The sequence below is a fragment of the Nicotiana tabacum genome, chromosome 24 (assembly GCF_000715075.1).
Source record: "Nicotiana tabacum cultivar K326 chromosome 24, ASM71507v2, whole genome shotgun sequence".
Lineage (NCBI taxonomy): Eukaryota > Viridiplantae > Streptophyta > Magnoliopsida > Solanales > Solanaceae > Nicotiana > Nicotiana tabacum.
Window position 1 is genome coordinate 18,190,987 of NC_134103.1, and position 8,029 is coordinate 18,199,015.

General features: G+C 33.7%; 1 long non-coding RNA gene across 1 annotated transcript; it reads left to right on the top strand.

Moving 5' to 3' along the window:
- The first annotated feature begins 253 nt into the window (after positions 1 to 253).
- LOC142178455 (uncharacterized) lies at positions 254 to 1,350 on the top strand. Its single transcript, XR_012706607.1, has 3 exons — positions 254 to 446; positions 578 to 637; positions 1,218 to 1,350. It is a non-coding gene; the product is annotated as an uncharacterized LOC142178455 (long non-coding RNA).
- The last annotated feature ends 6,679 nt before the right edge of the window (positions 1,351 to 8,029 follow it).

The window sequence follows — 8,029 nt, forward strand, 5'->3', positions numbered from 1 at the left end:
CGCGCTAACCTGCAATTGGCCTTCAATGCTCCATATTAGCTCCAAAACATTCTTTAACGTCCTTATAGCCCGAAATTGCTCCTGCAAAGCATAAAGTTCTTAATTAGAGCAATTTGTTATCATTTAACATTCAAATATCAATAAAGTACAGCTAAGTTAGAGTGCAAATAATAGCTAAACTACATAATTATAGCCTACTATCAAGAATTCATCTAGCTGATCCCAACTAGCTTTGGGTTGAGGCATAGTTGATTGATCCTTGATATCGTGTATATTAACAGGTTCACCTCTTATTCTAGGCAGGAGGAGATGCAGTAGGAAGAGTTGAATTCATGCAGATATATCGGAGTCGAGAAGTTGGTCAATCATATATTACCTCTGTTGGGACGACATTGATTGCTATGGCACATGCGTTGTGGTTGATGATCAAGATCAGATCCGAAGTGGTACCAGACAAACTTAGTTCATATTACTTTTTCGGAAACCCCCTTTCCCGATGCAACCTTTCTGCATTTCCAGATTCTTCTTTCCTTTTAAGATCCTGCTTAACTAATTTATATATTTTTTGATATCCCAGATCTTGTGCAATGGCCCAGGAACATGTGTTCCACTATGTGTAATTGCCTTCTTTTTTAAGGTTCGTATGTTAGAGAGTGATTTTTCTGTTTTTTGATTTATTTCGATTTGCTTCAGCATGAAAAAATTGCTTGTTAAACGCTTGATCCCATTAGGTTTGAGGTTGCACATGGATTATATCTGTTATATTCCTGATTTGGGATATCAGGCTCTTAAGAGCTTGGTTTCAGCATGAATCCACTTAACTTTTATTCGTAGAAAGAACATTAAAAGTATATTAGTTGTTAGAACATTTCTATGTTCTCTTTTGGGGCACCATGGTAGGTGTTATTGAGAACTCTATTTACCAAATTTCGAGCTTATTTTGTAATCCTATCATACTCCAACAACCATTGGCCCTTCCTCTATTAAAAAAATAATAAATAGAGAAAAATAAACGAGAACAAATAGATGAAAAGGGAGAGAAACAGTTAATAAACTGAACAATGGATTAGAGATATCCCTCAGTCAGCTTGAATCATTGACCTTGATAGCTCGGTGAGGGGTTAATCAATCATTTCCATTACAGTAGGATTCGGTAAAGCTACTTGCATTTTTGTTTTACTTAGCTGACAATTTGAGACGCTAATGAAACTTTATAGCTTCAGGTCTTGGGAATAAGGTGGTCATCTGTTTTCTATGTGGAGAGCATTGCAAGAGTCAGGAAACTTTCTTTGAGTGGTTTGCTTCTTTACAAGCTACACATGGTTGATCAGTTATTCGTCCAATGGCCACAATTGAAAGAGAAATATCCTCGAGCTCATTATGTGGGTTGTCTTATGTAAATAGAGTTGTTCCCAAGGTACGTCTCATAGTCGAACTCCTTTTATGCTCTTGGAGGAACTTAATAGACTTGGTTTTCGTAACGGATGCCCTTCTTCTCTTCGACAGTAATTTTGCTGTCTTCGTGAGCTAAAAGTTGATAATTTTGAAGTTATATTCACTGACTTGAATACACTTACTGGTCACATATAATTGAAAAGATCGACAGGATTTTTTTGCTATCGAAGTTGGCTTTTCCTTTTAAGAATGTTTTAGAGAACAGTAACAAGGTAGTTGAGTTGATGAGTTTGATGTTCAATTGCAATCGCAATGTTGTATCAGTCGGTGTCACTGTGTGTGTGTGTGTTTCAAACTACTCATGAGCATTACTTTTCTGTAAGATTTAGTGGGCGTTTGGACATAAGAATTGTAAAATTACGGAAAAAAGTGAAATTTTTTTTCAAGTAAAAATGGTATTTGAAAACTAGAGTTGTGTTTGGACATGAATATAATTTTGGGTTTTTGAAGTTTTGTGAGTGATAGGTTTTTGAAGTTTTTCAAATTTTTGAAAAATTCCAAAATTCATCTTTGACTGAAAATTTGAAAATTTATGGCAAACACTGATTTCGGAAAAAAGTAAAAATTTTCGAAAAATGTAAAAATTTTCTTATGTCCAAACTGGCTCTTAATCTTAAAGCTCTAAGCTTTTACTCTCATCAGAAGTTCGTAGATTTATGTTCAACCTTTTATCCGCCGCAGATGTCACTATGCAGGTTTCCATATTAAGAAAATAGTGCCGATTAGTACTCCACAAAATTATATAACATCCATATTACCTTTATGTTATTGCATTTAATTTCCTAGAACTATTAGTTAATTAGCGTCAATCTGAAATTGAAAAGGCGTACGTCCTAAACTCATCATCTGGGTCAATCATAACATTTAAGAAAAATGACATATTTAAACTAATTATGTATGTGTACCCCTCTCACCTAAATAACTTAGAGGCAGGTGAAATAAAAAAACAATAATTTAAAGACTAACTAAACATCTAAATAGACTAAATACTTGGACAAACACCAGAACAAAACAGAAATAAGTGAACCGAAGCAGTAAGAAAGAAGAGAATATCCGGGGAGGAGTACTTAAATAGTTGCAAGAAAACCGCTGTAGTATTAAACCGATTCCAGGAGTCATATAAAGTAGAGTAAAATTCACTTTACTCCCTTAACCTTTTGGGTTGGGAAACAATACCCCCTCACATTTTGAATGGTAAAGGGAACCCCCTTATGTAATATTTTTTTAGTGAGAGTTTCTCTTTTAAAATAAAGATTTTGTTTTCTCTCTCTATCCTTTTAAAGGTGAAGTATAATATTTTTTTATCCAAACCAATACTTGAATTTCGTCTTTGTTGCTTGTAAAATTTAAGACATTTTTCTATTATATTGAGGTTATATTGAAGCCATTGTTAAAATTTTTGCAAATAAAGAAAAAAACTTGCATGCAAAATTCAAGAAATATGAAACGCACATTCACCATGGATGCTTTAGCATTTCAATTTGAAGGAAAAAAATATATTAAAATAGTCAATTCTCTTACATATGTATTAGATGAAAGAATCGCTGCTATGGGTATTAATTTATTTATGTATTTTCTTTGTATGTTAAAATTATTATACTAAAGCAATTATTAAACTTTACTTATTTTGATAATATCTTTATTGAACAGAAATTATAGTTGATAATGTCACATTTAAAAATTCATTATAGAGGCGTTTTTGCATTACATCATATCTTAAACTATGCAAGAAGAAAGCTAAAGGAGAACTCCATAAATTATATAGATCCTAATTATTTTTATATCTTGAGCTTTTGGCTATAATAAAAGAACTTGGTTATTTTAAAAAATTATCTATTAAAAAAAGAAAGTTTTTTATTAAAAAAATTATTTCATCGGAAAACTATTCCACAAGGGGATTCTCTTTCTCATTCAAAACGTAAGTGGGTATTGTTTCCCAACCCTTCAAGGTTATGGTGGTAGTGGATTTTACTTTATAAATTACCTTTGAGAATTTCATATGATGATCAAAAAGGAAAAAAAATCTCATGGGAAAAGGGAAAATTTACTGTATGTCATAATCCTAAGAGAATTCGGGTTGCGTAAATGTAGAGTTCAAGTTGCCTTCTCTCTAACTATTTTCCTTATTTATAACTTGTATATTAAAACTGCAAAAATAATGCAAACTTACCTTAATATACGTTAAAGTCACCTACTGGGATATGCAGTGCCGGCCCAGGGGGGAGTCACACTCTCACAAAGAGGCGGATCCAGGATTTAAATTCTATTGGCTCAATTTTTAAGATTTTTAACATTAAACCCATTATATATTTAAAGTTATGGGTTCAAATATATTATTTTTACAATTTTAATGAATTTTTACACATAAATTTCTATTCCGCGTCGAAAGTTATGAACCCATAACTCTCGCACTGGATCCGCCTCTGCCCCCCTCCCCCCCCCCCACAATTGAAGCCCCCAATTTTTCATTATTAGTTAATTTTATATTATTAAGAAATTATTATTATAACAAAGATACTGGATTTATGTTTTTCTTTTTGGATATAGAAGTTATTTAGAAAAAATAGAGGTTATTTAGATAAATACTTGAATTTCATAATAAACATACAATATGACAAAACAACAGTTTGATGATGACATTGATAATAAAAAAAGCTAATATGAGATCCTTTAATAGTGATAATATGAAGTTCCATGTTTTTTCACTGTGGTAATTAGTATATTCCATGTACTTTGAATATGTTGCATGCATCTAAAGGTTCTTCTCTTAATGTGTAGTGTATGGGAAAGAGATCAAAGGGGAACTCTTTGCCACAAATCTGAGTGGTGAAATTGAACATTTAGATGCAACTACGCAGGAGATAGTAATCTTGCTATTCTCTTCATGCATTTATTATGTTTCACATCGAGTAAATACGATTAAGGGCACTCAAAGTAGCTTACAAAGGGTTTGAACTACTCCACCTATCGTCTTAAAGTCTTAAATGAAAATTTAAATTTAAAGTTTAAACATAAAAGAAAGTAAGAACTATTAAGACCGATATTAAAAAAAAAAACTTCAAAATCTTAAGAGCTTTAAATTTCATTAAATAGCAGTGTTTTAAAAGGTATTTTTGGGACTCGCGGCTCGTCCCTGGGCGGGGCACTTGCAAAACGCCCTGGGGCTCATGTATGGGGCTTAGTTCTGTGAGGCTTACGCCCCAAGCGCCAGATCGTGAGCCCTAAACATGCCTAACGCCCAACGCTCGGGGCTCGCCTAACAGTTCTAACGCAAATCACGTGTCAAATTTCCTAATTAATATCGTTGACCTTCAAAATTTTTTAACAAATTAATGATAAAATTTCTATTTATCGATAGAAATATGAAGATTGAGCATAACTCTAATAATGAGACATAGTATTGCGAATTTATATATTCACTTGTTATTGGTCGTGTCTTAGTTCATTTGTCCCTCCTTGTTATACCCTTTTATTAATTTGATATCTTAAATTAATTTGTATTTATTCATGAAGGAGTAATATTTTAATTATCGTATTAATAACAACAACAACAACAACAACCCAGTAAAATTCCACTAATGAGGTATGGGGAGGGTAGTGTATACGCAGACCTTATCCCTACCCCGAAGGAGTAGAGAGGCTGTTTCCGAAAGACCCTCGGCTCAAAAAAATAAAAAGACAAAAGGACGAAAAGGAGACAATATTAGTATCACAACAACAAACATAGAAAAAATAGGAATACCATGAAATCCAGAAGAAAGATGCAAAGTAAAGGGAGACAATATTAGTATCGCCACAACAATCATAAGAAAATTATCGTACTAATAAGATTTTATTAATTATTTACTTTTAGGAAGGTAAAATGTGGAGTTTGATCATTTGTTTTTAAAGAAATTATAAGTTTTTAATTATTTGAAAGTTAAAGACGTTATACGTGATTTGTATGCATTAGTTATACTTAAGAATCATGCTAGGGATGGAGCACACATATATATAATTTTCTTCAATTTTTATGCAATTTTACTTGTTTATAAATATTTACTATCATTATATTATTTTATAAAATATTAAAAATTAAATACCTATGGGGCTTACGTCCCGTGCCTCGGGGCTTACGCCTCATTGAGGCATATGTAAAACGCCCCGCCTTACGCCCACGCCTTTTAAAACACTGTTAAATAGTACCTTAAACTTGAAGATTTTTAATACAATTTGCAAGTTCTATTTTTAATTCTTAAAATTTTCAAATTTAAAAGTATACAACAATTAAATCAAACTTCAATTGATAACATCGCAAATTCATTCATAGCTTACAAACACAAATTTTCTATTTTATAAACTTAAAAAGGGAAAGTTCAAATCCAATCTCTAGACGATCTTGTGTTCTTTCATTCTAATCCAATTCCATCCCTGACCTTCTACTTCTAGTGGCCTTCTGCTTTATTTCTAACATGTGGTGCCGATAAAACAAGTGTCTAACTAGAGTATTCACCCCTCTTCAATTACTCAGGCTCATGCTTAAATGATTGAATATAAATTTTACGTTGAATCGTATATGTATATTTATTCGATCAAAATAATTTCATACTTACTTGTTCTTGCTTGATTTTGGGCATCAACAAACGAGGAGGACTATTCATTATGGAAATAGATTTTTAATAGCAATTTAAAAGAAAATATTTGATTGGTACACTTTGAATATACTATAACTGCTTAATCAGAACAAGGCCTAGTTCAGATGTCTAAATAAAAATCATGGCATTTTAAGTGTTTGCGTGAACAAAGTCCTTTGATTCCTTTCAATGCCCTTTGACCTTGCTTTGTTCTTTAATGATGACCGGCAAACCACAACATCCAGAGGTGGGCATCGATCATCTCACCGGATTTAGGGGCGGAAGGGGTTGACCCAATCACTTTTTGCCAAAAAATTACACTGTACGTATAACGCAAAATTAATTTTGTTCCTCTATAAATTATATTTTGAATTCCCTTGGCACAGCCCAGAAACATAGTTTAAAGGTCAAGGAGTTCAAAATCCTTAAGAAAATCTTTATTTCTTTTCTAAACTCGATATTGAATGAAACTAAACTACACAAATTGAGAACAAAATTATTTAAATTATTAATGCTTTTCATGTCCGAATTTATTCAGATGGCGTGGACTATATCATATGAATATCTGAGAATCGTGTTGAATTCATGTTTTATGGCCCTAAAATATCAAAAAATAAGGAACGGTTATGGCGAAGCGATGACTAATATTCACTAGGTCATTTTTATGGTTCCGCAAAATTTAGACGATTTGGAACCGGTCTCCCTAATTCATGCATATTTATTTGGTCGCTTTTTATGATCTCGCAAAATTTTAGGCGATTCAGAGCCGATCGCCCGAATTCATGCAGACGACGTGAACGATAGCACACGACAATTGGAAATCATGTTGAATTCCTATTTTATGGCCGTAAAATATTAAAACAGGACCACTGACCGGAGCCTCGACGAAACCTAGTTGATGTTATTTCATAGGATCCTCACGTAACGACCCGACCGGTCGTTTAGAGTATTATAAGCCCCGTTCTCCCATTTACTGCTCAATTTATGCCTTACATTTGATTTATGACTTATTGGGTTAGTTGGTTCGGGACCAGAAAGATTTCAGAGTGAAATGAGACACTTAGTCTCATAACTAAAAACTTAAGTTGGAAACGTTGACCGGATATTCACATATGTGTAAACGACCTCGGATTTGAATTTTGATGATTCCAATAGCTCCGTATGGTGATTTTGGACTTAGGAGCGTGTCCAAAAAATTATTTGGAGGTATGTAGTGGAATTAGGCTTGAAATCGCGAAAGATGAATTTTTGAAAAGTTTGACCGGGGAGTTGACTTTTTGATATCGGGGTCGGAATCCGATTTTGAAAATTGGACTAGTTTCGTTATGTCAATTATGACTTATGTGCAAAATTTGAGGTCAATCGGACTTGACTCGATCGGTTTCGGCATCGAATATAGAAGTTGAAATTTTTTAGTTTCATTAAGATTGAATTAGGGCATGATTCGTGGTTTTAGCGTTGTTTGATGTGATTTGAGATTTTGACTAAGTTCGTATGATGTTTTAGGACTTGTCGGTATATTTGGTTGAGGTCCCGAGGGGCTCGGGTGAGTTTCGGGGTGGTTTCGGACCATTTCTAGGCCATTTTAAATTGATGGTTTTTGTCCATAGAGGTGTGAATCGCGATCGAGAACATCAGGTCGTGTTCGCGAAGAGAAAACAACAGTTCGGGGCCTTGTGAATCGCGATCGCGGAAGCTATTTCGCGATCGCGTAGAACAAACCTGTGCTGCACTGACCCGACTTTGAAAGCTTATATCTCGCAATTTATAAGGAATTTGGAGATGATCCAAAAATGAAAGTTGTAGCCCTTTGTATCTAGGTTTCGGAAAGGTAAACCATTTGTCATTTGGAGTTGTGTACAAAAAGTTATGATGGATATACTATAGTCTGTATGGGAAGCATTTGGAAATCTGTGTTGCACAGGGCTGACTTTGGAAGCTTATATCTTGCAATCTATAAG